The 15,690-nt window shown below is 38.0% G+C and overlaps 1 non-coding gene across 1 annotated transcript; it reads left to right on the top strand.

Annotated features, from left to right (window-relative positions):
• Window positions 1-1,780: 1,780 nt before the first annotated feature.
• On the top strand, window positions 1,781-1,887 carry LOC122730310. Its single transcript, XR_006353494.1, has one exon. It is a non-coding gene; the product is annotated as a U6 spliceosomal RNA (small nuclear RNA).
• Window positions 1,888-15,690: the final 13,803 nt, after the last annotated feature.

Below are 15,690 nucleotides of genomic sequence, written 5' to 3'. Positions count from 1 at the left end.
TTCTGATCTAAAATGCCAGGTGGATGAGCAGCAAAACCTTGTAATTGCCCAAGAGAAATTTGGCAGAGGCAATATCAAAGCCTACTTTTCAATTAGGGTAAGGACTGAATTAGTAACTTTGGCTCCCGATCTCCAAAAGCTTGTTTGTTCTCCTTGCAATCAACAACATCACTCGTCTCCAGTGCTTTTCTTCTCTCTGCATAGAGAACAGCTACCCAGGGAAAAGCAGAGGAGGAGGTGAAAGGAGATACAGCTGCCATCAGCAAAGTAAAGTTTCAGCTTCTGCAGTACTGGCAGAGGAGCCAAGGACTGGCAACAAAACATAAGCCTTTGAAATGTTCCTTCTAGAATAGCGAGTTTTAGCACGCCCAGTAGAGCACAGGTCATTACCTTAGTGACCTCCTGGATTTCCCCAGGAAGACGGCAAATACCAGAGAAGAAACAAATGATGTCAGCAGCAGCATCAAAACTGCCATGGGGGCATCCATGTAATAACATCAAACTTAAGTGATTTTCTGGTGCACCTTGAAGGTCAACCAGATTAATAATAATAATAATAATAATAATAATAATAATAATAATAATAATAATAATAATAAATCACCATTTACATAGCACATTAAGATTCACAAAGTGTTTTACATGTATTATCTCATCTGATCCTCACAATAATCTTATGAGGTAGGAGCCATTATTATTCTAGAAGGTAGGGACTGTCTTTTGCCCCTTTTTTGTATCTTCCATGCTTAGCACAGTGCCTAGCACATAGTAATATTTGAACTCAGGTCTTCCTGATTCCAAGTCCCAAACTCTATCTACTATAACACAGATGCTACTGGATGTGCCAATGGTATCTTATAAAAAATCATGATTATAACCAAGCCTTGCCATAATGTCATAGAAGCCCACTATAATATCATTTTGCCAATGGCCTAATGCCACCACAGCCCACTCTAGCATTTCTAGGATGTAGCAGATAGAATGCAGGCCTTGGGAATCAGGAAGACTCCAGAATTCAAGTCATATCCCACATCTTTACCAGCTGTGTGACCATGAACAAGTCACTTAAACTCTCAGCCTTACTTTTCTCATCTGTAAAATGAGGATAATAATAGCACCTAGCTTATAGGGTTGTTGGTAAGGATTAAATGAGATAACATACATAAAGCACTTTATAAACTTAAAACATTACATATGTGGTAGTTGCTATTATTATTATTATTATTATTATTATTCCTTGTCCTGAATTTTTATGACCCCCTCTTTTGGGGAGGGGCTTTTAAATTTTATTTTATTTTTAATTTATGGAATAAAGCATTTCCACAACTAGTATAATTTTAAAAAGACAATTGAGGGCAGCTAGGTAGTGCAGTGAATAAAGCACTAGCCCTGGATTCAGGAGGACCTGAGTTCAAATCTGACCTCAGACACTTGATACTTACTAGCTATGTGACCCTGGGCAAGTCACTTAACCCTCATTGCCCCACCAAAAAAAAAAAAAAAAAGACAATTGCACATGAAGTTGAAAATCTATTATGTACATCTTGCTATTCCTTTTAAATATATCGAGTAGATTTCTTTCTTTTTTCTTTTTTTCATTTTTACTCCCTATACCCCCACCCTAAAGATGGCTACCAGTAGACACAAATATGAATAGGTATGTATGTAAAATTATTTTATATGTACTTCTATATATCAGTTCTTTCTCTGGATCCAGATAGTATCTTTCTTCATATGTGCTATGTAGTTAATTTGGGTTCATTTGCCCTTACTCTTTCAGGTGCTCACTTTGGCAGCACATATACTAAAGTTGGAATGATACAGAGACGATTAGCATGGCCCCTGCACAAGGATGACACAAAAATTCATGAAGCATTCTACTCAATTCAGATAACTTCCTTAGTAGTTACTTCCCTCTTCTATTCAGGCCACCCCACCCAGTCTACTAGATCTCTTCAATACTTCCTGATCCACAGGATCCATTCCATGAGCTTAAATTTAGTGTTTCATTTTCCTATTATAGTCTCATGTTTCTATAAAGACTTATTTAAAGCTTCTAAATTCTGAATTTTAGTTACCTGGGAATTTTCTCCTGCACATAACATTTTACAATGTTGTTTTACCTAATGTAATTATTTTGTAAAACCAAATAATGATGTCAAATGGGGTATTCCAATATTCTTGAAATTCGGGAGGCCATAGAAAGTCCTTGAATTACCTGAAATGCCCTTTCAGTATTATGTGTTTCTTGGATTAGCCTTCAAATATCAAGGGATTGATCTGTGAACCCAGTTTCAACTGCTATTTAGGAATTTCATTTTATAGTAGTAGTTAAGTGTAGAGACAGATGGAGTTGGAGATAGAGAGCCATCTTTGGAGACTGGATGACCTAGATTCAAGTCCTTCCTCAGACACAAACTAGTTGTATGATCCTTGGCAACACTTAAATCTTAGTGCCCCTGGCAAATAAAACTATCAGTTGTAGAACAGGTGGCAAGCCGCATGAGTAAAAAGGTTTTCCTCTTTGAGAGTCTCCTATAACAATGAAATAACAGATATAGTCTTTTTTAAAAAAAGAAGAAATATTAACAGCAGTCAGGAGCTGTCTATGGTTCTGAAGCAGTTGGAGCAATGGAGCTACTTATTCAAAGCCTGAAAACTCCAAATTTCCTAGAATTTTTTAAAAGTAATTACCTCTTTTAGGTGTCCGATGCCAATTTAGTGGAGCTACAGCCACACCAAGAACAGAACAACTTCATTCAGCCATTCAAAAAAAAAGCCAAGAAGAAGCTCAATTCAGATCTTTGACTATTATCTTGGTTACTGGTCACCCCTTAACTCAGCTAGGTGGAAGCTCCCAAGATAGTGACTCTAAGTGCTGGCATGGTGAGGAAACTTTTGATGGCACACTATCATGCCAAGGAATACTGCTCCCACTGTTATCAGTAACAGATCCTTGCTTCTTCCATGACAGCGGCACACATAGAGGGAGGACAGGGAAAGATTATGTTAGAAACTATACTCAGGGGGCAGCTAGGTGGCACAGTGGATAAAGCACTGGCCCTGGATTCAGGAGGACCTGAGTTCAAATCTGGCCTCAGACACTTGACACTTACTAGATGTGCTACCCTGGGCGAGTCACTTAACCCTCACTGCCCCGCAAAACAAAACAAAAAAAAAAAAGAAAAGAAACTATACTCAAGGTGATTGTAGAATATTCAAAAGACTCATACCTATTTAACATGAACACATCTTAAAGAAAAGAATTAGAAGATTCTTAACATGGCAAGAAGGAACAACATCACAGCAATTAACTACATATTAACAGATAGGTAAAAACAACACTAACAAACACTTATTAAGCATTTACTATGTGTCAGGAGCTATGCTTAAGTCAGGAGGATACAAAGAAAGTAAAAGCATAGTCACTGACCTCAAGACAACATATAACTACATATTTACAAGATATGTAGAAAACAAATAGGCGGTAATCTCAGAGGGAGACACTAGAAGTAGTGGGCACAGGAAAGGCCTCTTAAAGAAAGTAGAATTTGAGCTCTCTTAAAGGAAGCCAGGAACTGAAGGTAACAGTTGTCAAAGTAGAGTCATTTCCAAATAAGATGTCTATGTGATGTCAAATCAACAGCTGGTTAGAACAAAGGTAAAAAATATACACAAAGTAAGAGTAAATGATAAATATGAGGAAGAGAGTATTCCATTCATATTATGGGCCAGGTCCAAAGTAGTCATGTACAAGTCTTCAGGTCCAAGGTTTAAAATGCAATTAGGAATTATGGATCATAAAACATATTTGAAAACACATTACTTAATAAAATAATTTATTTTAAAAGATGGTATATAATTACATGATAATCCACTCCTACTTCAGAAATAGCATATTAGATAGTCAACTGGATCAGAAAGACATCAGAACAGCAGCAAAAATTCAGGTGAAGTTTCTTTCCAATAAGATCAGGGGTCAAGAAGGATGTTCACTATCACCATTATTATTTTACATAGTTCTAAAAAGTTTGTTGAATGAATGAATGAAAACATATTTATTAAGCACTTATTATGTAACAAACACTGAACTAAGCCATGGAGATACAAAATTAAATGAAATGCAGTCTCTACTCTTAATATCACATTCTAATTGAAAAGACAAGATATTTATTGCTACAGTAATAAAACAAGCAAAAGAAATTAAGAGAATAAACATAGGTGAAGAGGAAACAAAATTATTGCTTTTGTTTATTTTATGATGGTTTACTTAGAGAACCCTAAAGATTCAACTAAAAATTAAATAAAACCATTAATAACTTCAGTAAAGCACAAAAAACAAAGCCACGAAAATCATGAGACTCTCTGCATATTAACAATTAAAGTCAGAAAGAAGCAATGGAAAAAGAAATAACATTCAGAATAACTACGGAATGTATACAGAAATCGAGGATTTCATCTATCAAGACATACAAAAGTCACATAAAAACAACTATGCAACACTCTTTACAGAAATAAAGCCATAGCTAAATAGTTGGAGATAGATTAATTTTTCTTCATTTGACCATGACAAAGTAATAAAAATGACATTACTACTTGGATTAATTTACATATTCAGGGTTGTACCATTAAAACTACCAAAGTTCTACTTTGTAGAACTAGAAAAAAAAAGTAATAACATAATTCATTTGGAGGAAGAAAAAGTAAAGACTTTAAGGAGAAAAAAATAGGAAGGGGGCCTTCTAGTACCAGATCCCAAACTATACTACAAAGCTGCAATCATTAAAACTATCTTGCACTGATTAAAAGAAAAGGTAATGAATGAAACAAATTCTATACACCAGACACAAAAGTAATTCAACATTATAGCATAGTATTTCAAAAACTCAAGGGTTCTACCTACTAGATCATGACAAAAACTGCTAGAAAAATTGGAAAGCAATCTCATGGAAATTAGATTTAGACCAACATCTCACACCATATATCATAGCAAGCCCCAAAAGGATACATGCCAGATCTGAAAAGTCATATCATAAACAGAAGAACAGAGAAGGAGATACCTATCACAGCTATGACTAAAGGAAGAACTCAAAACCAGTGATGGAGAGGAACTCAAATGATAAAAGAGACATTTTTGTTTTGATTATAGAAAATGGAAAAATGGGTGTGTGTGAACAAGAACCATTCCCCAAAAGAGAAATGGATATGAATGGGCAGTTCTCAAAAAAATAAATAAAACTATAATACCCTTGTGAAAAAAATCATCCAAATAACTAATAAGAAGACAAATGCAAATTAAACAATTCTGAGGTTCTATTCCACCTCTATCAGACTGGCAAAGATGATAAAATAAGTTAATGGCAATTGTTGGAGCTGTAATGGGATGGTCATAACTAACAAATGCACTATTGGTAGAACTATAAATTGATCCAACCCCTCTGGATAGTATTTGTAACTATGTTCATAAAATCATTAAACTGTGGATACCCAGCAATGTCATGACTAGGACCATGCCCCCAATGAGATCAAAGCAAGAGCCAAAGAGTGCAAGTGCGCGTGCACACACACACACACACACACATACACATGATAGCAGTGCTTTTTTGTTGTCTCAAAGAACTGGAAACTAAGAGGGTGCTCATCAGTTAGTGAATTGCTGAATAATTTATAGTATTGTTGATGGTACAGTGCTCCATCAGATAGAACAGGGATATATATATGGAACATATAACAGGAGTTAGGCAATACTCAGAATGAGCTCTTGAGAAGATAGTGAGAAGTGATAGTGTCTACTTTTAATACAATGTGCTGTAATTTTGTTGTTTATGACTGAAATATATATGTAATGTTTATTTTTAGATTTTTTATTTCACTTTTAATATTACCAGGTAATTGATTATTTATCTATGTAAAATGTAATCAAAACTACTTGTAAGTCTGTTTACTTAAACAGTTGAATAAAGCAAAAACATCAATGTAATGGATCATTGGGTCACAAGAGATGACAAAGGGAAAAGATTCAAAGAAACCTTAGAGGATGTTCATGAGTCATTGCAGAATGAGGTTAGCGGAACAAGGAGAATTTATAAGACTAAAACATTTTAATGAAAATCATCTGTGAATGGTTTGAGACTGATCAATACAAGGACCAATCATGACTCCAGAAGATTAATGGTGAATCATGCTTCCCACCTCTTAACAGAGAGGAAATGAGCTAGAAATACAAGATTAAACACACTTTTAGAAAGAGCAAATGTGTGAATTGCTTTTGCATGACCGAACTTATTTGCTATAAGAGAGGGCTTTTATTTGGGGAGAAAGAGTATATAGGGAGGTGGTAGAGGGAACAGTAATAGTGAAAAAAACAAAAACATACACCGGGGAAAGTAAAAGGATATCCTCAGACACAGGCAAGCAGGGCAGCATTAAAACCACTATGATGTGGTTAATATATACATTTTTTAAAGTACAGAGTGCTATATAATCACTTGTTAGATAAGAATATTATTATTATCAGGAAAGCCCCTAGTCACTTTCCAAAATCCAGGTGTACCAATATTGTGGATATATGTGTCTTTGTCAGCCATTTAAAGTATGTTGATTTATTTTAAATAAAATCTGAATGGCTAATCATATTCCCTTATCAGCTCTTAAAATTTAAAGATATGCCCAGTCCTTAAGCAAGAGGCCTCCAGGGAAAATACAGCATACTATGGGAAATGTATCACTAATTCAATGACAAGTCATACATACATTGCTTTGCCTCAGCCCTGAACATAGTGGCCTATCAGGCACTGAAAAACCAAAATGTCAACAACAACATAATTGAGAAGTACTTTAAAGTCAATCTCACAATCCCTTATGCTCCCCAGAGGGGTCAGGGCAGCATATCTTCAAAGCAGAAACAAAGACTTGCTGGCCAAATTCATAGGCAGACAATTCTGCCTCCCCAAATCCTCCCTGAGTAGTAACATTCTATCCTAGCTGTTTTTCTTTTTGCCTCGCACCCCAAACCACTGTCGTCTTGCTATATGCAACTGAACAGCTGCAATGTGGCACCCTGTGGGATTGCTAAAATTTCAGCAATTGCGAAAATGACTCTGTAGACACATATTCACACATGTGGAGATAGAGGATTGTTTCAGAACCAGGGGACCCATCAGCAATGAAAGATGCTGTCTAAGTGCTAAATATTATTATTACATCTGTGGGTGGAACTAGGCAGAGAAATATAATTTCTGGTAAGTTTGAAATTCCTCAGAAACACGGTGGTAATCATTATCACCAAAGTTCATCAGCAGCCCTTGTACTCAGCAAACTTGACCAGAAATCCATTTCCCCGGTGATGTTCTTTCAGCCTGTACTAGGAGTCTTGCTTCTAATTACTTCAATTAAAAGTGCTTGGGAATAAAAAAGATGCAATTTCTCTTCCTTGGATCTTAAAACTATGAAGATAATTGTCAAATTGTTCTTTCACACTCACTAATGTGACTTTCTGGTTAATTTGGCTGGCTGCTTTTCTCCTTCCCTTCTTGTTAATAGAGCATAAGGATAGGAATGGCCTTTTACCTTTTCGAATGACTTAAGAAGGGAAAAAAACCTTCCTTGTTGTTTTTTTTTTAAGATGCCACAAGAAATCGAGCAGAAACAGTTAAAAAACCAATTTATTTTCTCTTTCTTCCCAGCTATTCAGCAGCTATGGGCTTGTCAAGCAGATTCGCCATCATGAACATCTAGCAAAAAAAAAAAAAAACTGGCCTCCGTTTCCAGAAATTTGCAGTTTTACGGTTTCACTCAAATCTGTAACATGAGCTATACCATGAGGATATTCTTAGCAAGGATAGAAGATAGAGACAAAGAGACAAAGACAAAGACAAAGCCAGAGACAAACAGACAGACAGACAGACAGACAAGGACAGAGGCAAACAGAGAGAGAGAGAGAGAGAGAGAGAGAGAGAGAGAGAGAGAGAGAGAATGAACCTCAAGAGATCTAATGAAGTTCACTTGGTCAATCACCCCCCCACACATTATTTCTGAAGACTATGCCATGAACTTCTGAAGTACAGATTGCTTGAGGACAATATGATGAAGAGACATAATTTCCTGTGCCAATTTAACATTATGAGCAATACCAAGGCTTCATTCTGTTTTCCCTCAATTCCTCCCATTACAACAATAGCATATTTCTTTACCAGCCATTTAGTCATTTTATAAAACAACATCTCTAGCAGGAGCTATTCCCCACCCCACCCCCGCCTCCGCTCCACTCTTGGTAACAACTGTGCCAAACAAAAACTTCCCTCACCCACTGTTCATACCAGATAAGTCACTGCGGGTAGGATTAAATTGATGATCAATTGAATAGTATTTTCCAAGTGCCTACTATGTGTCAGGAATTGTGCTAGGATATAGAGACAAACAATGAAATCTGTTTAGAACATCCTCCATAATGGTGATGAGCAAGTATTGGCAAAGGTATACTCTCCCTGTGTTGTGTTTCCCTTGATGTTAATCATCAGAAGGTCATTGACAAATTTATCTTATACTTGCATCTATAAAATATTTTGGTTGATATTAACATACACATGTCTGCAGTTGGATCAAAAGAAAAGTAAGATATTATTCTCAGCACCTTTAAAATTGTGTGACTATAAGGATGTTGGTTGCTGTAGAAAGTCGTTTGCAAAAAAAAAAAAAAATAGGCTGCTTTTCATCGGTACCTAACATGTGCCAACAATGAAGCAATGGGGACACAAAGGCAAAGTGAAAGCAGTCCCTGATCTCAAGAAGCTCGTGTTTTGATAGGGCTTATGGTCAGGATAAAATATAAAATCCTCTATTTGGTTTTCAAAGCTCTCCATAACCTAGCCCCTTTCTACCTTTCCAGCCTTCTTATACCTTACTCTCCTCCACATACTCTTTGATCCAATGACAGTAGCCTCCTGGCTACTGTCCCATTCCCAGACATTTTCACTAGCTGTCCCTCATTTTTGGAACTCTCTCTCTCCTCATCTCTGCCTCCTGACTTTCCTGAATTTCTTTAAGCCTCAAGTCAAGTTCCAGCTTCTGCACAAAGCCCCTCCCAGTCCTCCTTAATCTTACTGATCTCTGTCTGAGATCAGTCTCAATTTATGGTGCATATACCTTGTTTGTACATAGTTGTTTACATGCTATCTCCCCATTAGACTGTGAACTCCTCCAGAGAAAGGGCTGTAATTTATTTGTCTTAATCTTTCTTGATATCCTCAGCACTTAGAAGTGTCCAGCACATAGTAAGTATTTAATAAATACTACTGGACTGATAAGGAAAACAGTAAGTATTTAAATAGGTGTATATACATGTGTGTGTGTCTATTATATATAGATATGTGTAGATATGTGTGTATGTATATATATATATATGTATGTATATGATACATAAATTGTAGATACAAGGAAATGTTATGGGGAAGGGAAGGCACTGACAGCTTGGGGCACTAGGAGAGCAATCCAACAGAAAGTAGCATTTGAGCTGAGTTTTGAAGGAAGCCAGAGATTCCTTCCCGATGCAGAGGGGAGGAAGAGAATGCCATGGATGGGCAGCAGCCAGTGGGCGGGTCCAGAGATGGGAAATGGAGTGTAAAGAGTTTTAAATGCTCAACAGAGAACTCTATATTTGATACTGGAGGTGATGGGGAACTGCTAGAATTTATTGAGAAGAGTGACATGGTCAGACCTACAGTCTAGAAAAATCTCCTTGGTAGCTGTGTGATGGATAGATTGGACTGGGAAAGAGACCAGAGGCAGAGAGATCAATTAAGAGGCTATGGCAGAGGGGGCAGCTAGGTGGCTCAGTGGATGGAGCATTGTCCCTGAATTCAGGAGGACCTGAGTTCAAATCCAGTCTCAGACACTTGACACTAGCTGTGTGACCCTGGGCAAGTCACTTAACCTCATTGCCCCACAAAAAAAAAAAAAAGAGGCTGTGGCAGAACAATGTGTGGTATATAATTGTGATGGACTATTATTGTACTATAAGAAATGACAGGCAGGATGATTTCAGAAAAACCTGGAAATACTTACATTAACTGATGCAGTGATGGGAGCAAAACCAGGAGAATGCTGTACATAGTAAGAGCAATGCTGTATGATGAACTGTGAATGACTTAGCTATTCTCAGCAATATAATGATCCAAGACAATCCCAAATGACTCAGTGAAGCATACATACTTTTCTCTACCCCCAGAGAAAAAACTGACATTGTCTGAATACAGACTGAAGCATACTATTTTTCACTTTCTTTCATTCTTTTTTGTATTCGATCCGTCTTGTACAAAATTACTAACACAGAAATGTTTTACATGATTGCAACATGTATAACCTATATCAGATTGCTTACCTCTCAAAGAAAGGAGAGGGTAGGAATAGAATTTGCAACTCAAAACTTTAAAAAAATTTAAATTAAAATAACTCTGAGGTATCACCTCACACCTATCAGAGTGGCAAATATAACAAAAAAGAAAATATTGGATGTTGGAAGGGATGTGGGAAAACTGGGACACTAATTGGTGAAGTTGTGAAAAGATCCAACCATTCTGGAGAGCAATTTAGAACTATGCCCAAAGGGCTAAAATAGAACTGTACCTACCCTTTGACCCAGAAATACCACTGCTAGGTTTATATCTCAAAGACATCCAAAAAAGAGAAAAAGACCCATTTATACAAAAATATTTATAGCAGCTCTTTTGGTGGTGGCTGAGAATTGGAAATCAAAGAATTGTCCATCAATTGGGGAATGGCTAAACAAGCTATGGTATATGATGATGATAGAATTTTATTGTGCTATAAGAAATAACAAGAAGGATGATTTCAGAAAGGCCTGGAAAGACTTGTATGAAGTGATGGATAGTAACATGAGCAGAATGAGGAGAATGTTGTACACAATGACAGCAATATTGTTTGATGAAGAACTCTGAATGACAACTATTCTCAGCAATACAATGATCCCAAAGGACTAATGATGGAACATACTATCCACCTCCAAAGAAAGAACTGATATTGACATAGACTGAAGCATGCTATATTTTACTTTCTTTCATTTTTCCTTTTATTCAAGTTTTTTTGTACAAAATTACTAATATGGTAATGGTTCATATAATTGCACATGTATAGTCTATATTTGATTGCTTGTAGCCTCAGGGAGGAGTTTGGGGAGGGAGGAAAAGAGGGATAAAATTTGGAACTCAAAACTATAAAGAAAAATGTTTATTTTTTTTTAATGTGAAAAGTTGTTTTAACATGTAATTGGGAAAAAAACAAAATATTACTTTTTAAAAAGAGGCTATGGAAATTATCCAGATAAGAAGTGATGAGGGCATGAACTTGGATAGTAACTATGTGAGTGGAGAGATGGTATATATACAAGAGATGTTTTGGAGATAGAAATGACCAGTTTGGACAACTGGTAGGCTATTTCAGGAGAATGAGAGCAAGAAGTCAAGGTCAATATAGAGGTTGTGAACTTGGATGACTGAAAGGCTCATGATGCCCTTGACAGTAATAGGTGGGTTTGAAAGAGAGGTGGGTTTGAGGGAAGAGAAAATGAATTTTTATTTGTGGATATGTTGAAATTGAGATACCTACAGGTGTTTGTTTTTGTTAGTCCTTCATTCTCAAGGAGGACCATGACATTGGGGTAATGTCATGACTTGAACTGAACTAAGTGAGGGAGGGCTGTGCAAGCCTCACTCTCTCCTCCAGAGCCATCTGGATTCAGTGGCAAGATATACAACAGGATGACCAGAGATGGCAGATGTTTTGAGGCAATTGGAGTTGCGACTTGCCTAGGATCACACATCTAGTAAGTGTCTGAGGTGAGATTTGAATGCAGGTCCTCCTGACTCCAGGGCCAGTGCTCTATCTACTGCACTACCTACCGGCCTCAGAACACCCAGTCTGAAGAAGTTTTAAGAAGCTGGCCATATAGGACTGGATTTCAAGAGGGAGACTAGGGCTGGGTACTAAGATCAGGAATTTATCTGCATAGAAATGATATCTAAACTCGGCAGCTGATAGCTAATCAAATGAGAGAGCATAGAAAGAAAAGAGACAGGGGCCTAAAATAATGCCTTGGGGCACTGCTACAATTAGTGCCTTTCACATGGATCAATATCCAGCAAAGGATTGTGAAAAGAAGTGCTCAGGGACAGCTAGGTGGTGCAGTAGATAGAGCAGTGGCCCTGGAGTCAGGAGGACCTGAGTTTCAAAACTGGCATCAGACACTTAACACTTACTAGCTGTGTGACCTTGGGCAAGTAACTCAACCCCAATTGCCTCACAAAAAAAAAAGAAAGAAAGAAAGAAAAGTGCTCAAATTGCCAGGAGAACAAAGAGAGAACAGTGTTCATGACAAGCCACATGTATTGTTTCCTCCACTAGAACGAGAGCTCCTTGAGAGCAGAAACTGTCTTACTTTTCTGTGTGTATCTCCAACACTTAACATGGTGCTTTACACATAGGAAGTTAAGCACCTGATAAATGCTTTATTCATTCCGTCATTCACATACCCTGGTGGTTCAGGGAATGGGGCAGGATACAATGAGCACGGCCATGTAGAGGGAGAGTCAACACTCTTGGTATGGCTGTAAAATCAGGGGGTGGGCAGGAGAGATGTTCAGAGTAACAAAAGTTATGGTGGCTGGTTGTGTGTTTGACTTTTTTTTTTAGTGAGGCAATTGGGGTTAAGTGACTTGTCCAGGGACACACAGCTAGTGTCAAGTGTCTGAGGCCGGATTTGAGCTCAGGTCCTCCTGAATCCAGGGCCAGTGCTTTATCCACTGTGCCACCTAGCTGCCCCTTGTGTTTGACTTTTACTAGAAATTTAGAGAGTCTGGGCTGAGAAGAGTTAATGGTGGAGCTTGGGAATAGCCAGTGCATTTGGGCTTGGCGCCAAGGCAGAGAGAATAACCTAAGAGTGACTGTGAGTGTGGCTGACACCTCGGAGACATGCCATGCAAACAAAAGCATCCTTAGAGGACAAGGGGGCTTGAGAACAGACCGTGTGTGGGATGGAGATGTGACCTATATAGAGTGAACGATGATGAAAGGCTATAAAATTAGATGCTGTCCAGTTTAGCTTGATTGACTCATGAGTAGCTAAGCTCCTCCTGGTTTGTGTTTCAGAGAAGGGAATGCACAAGACTGGGTCACCTAAGAAAATAGGCAAAGGGACATCTGGGTCTCAATTAGTACCAATAATGAAGACACTGAAGTGGTTGCAAGTTTTCAAATTTGCACTATTCCAAGTTATAATTACATAAAATATATTCACTGGTTCTGGCACATTGAAAATATGAAGTGAGAATTCTAATCATATGACCATTTCAGGGGATTCACCATTTGTACTAATTGAAACCTAGTTACTTATAGAGTACTTGGTCCCTTGAACTTAAGAGGAAAGCACATAGGAATCTTTTTTTTTAAGTGAGGCAATTGGGGTTAAGTGACTTGCCCAGGATCACACAGCTAGTAAGTGTCAAGTGTCTGAGGCCGGATTTGAACTCAGGTCCTCCTGACTCCAGGGCCAGTGCTCTATCCACTGCACCACCTAGCTTTCCCGCACATAGGAATCTTAAGCAAGGTCCAAAAGGGCAAGAAGACAATTTACAGTAAGGCAAAAGATAGGCTCTCAAAACCATATCAACAGGTGTCATTGTGTAGAGGATAGACACCTGGACTAAGAGACAGAAAGACCTGATGACAAATTCTTCCTGCTCTACTACCTCTATGACCCTAGAGAAGTCACTGCAACTCTATGAACTTCAATCTATTCATCTGAAAACGAGAAGCCTAGTCTTGGTAACTCTCATATCCCTTCCAGCTCTAATTCTATGATCCTATGAAGATCCTATGATCCTATGTATATTGGAGAGTGTATGTGGTATCTGTAAAATGGGGGTAATATTTGTAGACTTCATGGGGTTTGTGTTTTTCCTGGAGTTTCTGAGTGCCCAACCACCCACTGGGTTCAAATAATAAGAGCTCAGACCTCAGAGAGCACAACCTGTTTCCCCAGACAATGAAATTGTTGGTTTCATTCTGTGTCTCCTGTCGTTCTTTGCTTCTCTTTGAAGCTGCAGAATTAAGGGAGCGGCAGGGGGAGCAGGTCTGAGGTTCCATCTACAAAGATTTACTTTGCAAATGAAGGGAACAAGACTGGCCCTCTCGGTTCCATCTTTCTGCTGTAAATAGTCTATGCGACAGACCCAAAGCATACACAGATCACACCCTTGCTGACCTGAGCAAAGTAGTGATTTGCTTCTAATTTGTCATAAAATTGTTAAAAGCCTGAGACCATCAGTATATTTGTGTTTCTTTGTATTGACTATAGGTTTTGATGTCTTTGCCAGTTCGTTTCTTACACTGTCAGATTTTATTTTATGTTCCCATATTCTTTCAACCATTTCAGGGGAAAAATGCTAATTACCATGAGTTTAATAGCAATGCTGAACTGCACCAGAACACCAGGGTCTTATAAATACCTGTCACAGTAGAAGTTTTCAATTACCATAATTCCATTCCTAATTCAAATTACCATAATTGCCCTCCATTAATGCAACTTTCTTAAAGCTAAAACATCAAAGGAGAAGTTTGCACTTACATTAACTTAGTTGACTACCAGCAAAAATAAATAGTGGTCTGTCCACAGGAGTATGTCTACTCTCTCTCCAAATGGGCCGCTGTTAAACTAATTAGCCTTTTCCAGAGTGAGAGAAAATGATCAGTCCCTAGAAAGCAAGCCTCTTAAGACTCCACTGCAATTTGTGTCATCTTTCTTGATGCTTGTAAAGATCAAAAATCATAATCTACATCCCTTTCTCACATTCACAATTGTTGGGTTCAATTCAACATACATATATATATATATATATATATATATATATATATATATATATATACACATATACACACACACACACACACACACATACACACACACACACACACACACACACACACACACACACATATTCAGGCCCTGCTGGGATGGGCAAGACTCTCTACCAAAGGTCTATATCCAGTGACTTATCATGCATACTACAGGGGTGATTGTGGACTCGAAGGCTTTACCACCAAAACAAGCTCTGCCAAGTCCTGTCACGCGCCAAAGGCCTTGAGAATGTATCCAGAACAGAAGTATAGTATTGTACAAAGGCCAACCTAGATAAGGTCCGAAAATGTTAATAATAATTATTGCTATTATATTTATATAGCACTTTATATGTTATTTTATTTGATCCTTGGCAACCCTGTGAAACAGTTTCTATTATTCTACCCATTTTATAGATGAGAAAACAGAGGTTGAGTGCCTTGCCGAAGGTCACTCGCCTAATATGCATTAGATATACCATAGATTTGGGGCAGCTAGGTGGCACAGTGGATAGAGCACTGGCCCTGGAGTCAGGAGGACCTGAGTTCAAATCCAGTCTCAGACACTTAAGACCTACAAGCTGTGTAACCCTGGACAAGTCACTTAACCTCGACTGCTTAGAGAGAGGAGAAAATTTAAAAAGATATACCACAGACTCTGTCCTAAAAGAGCTTCATGGGGGAAAAGACATCCATAAATAACTATGGGAACCGTAACACAAATCACACAAAGAGAACATGTGGTAAAGGAAGGCAAAAGAGAGGCCCAGGAAAAGTGCTGTG

Source organism: Dromiciops gliroides, chromosome 5, assembly GCF_019393635.1.
Source record: "Dromiciops gliroides isolate mDroGli1 chromosome 5, mDroGli1.pri, whole genome shotgun sequence".
NCBI lineage: Eukaryota > Metazoa > Chordata > Mammalia > Microbiotheria > Microbiotheriidae > Dromiciops > Dromiciops gliroides.
This window is presented reverse-complemented; position numbering and strand designations above follow the sequence as displayed.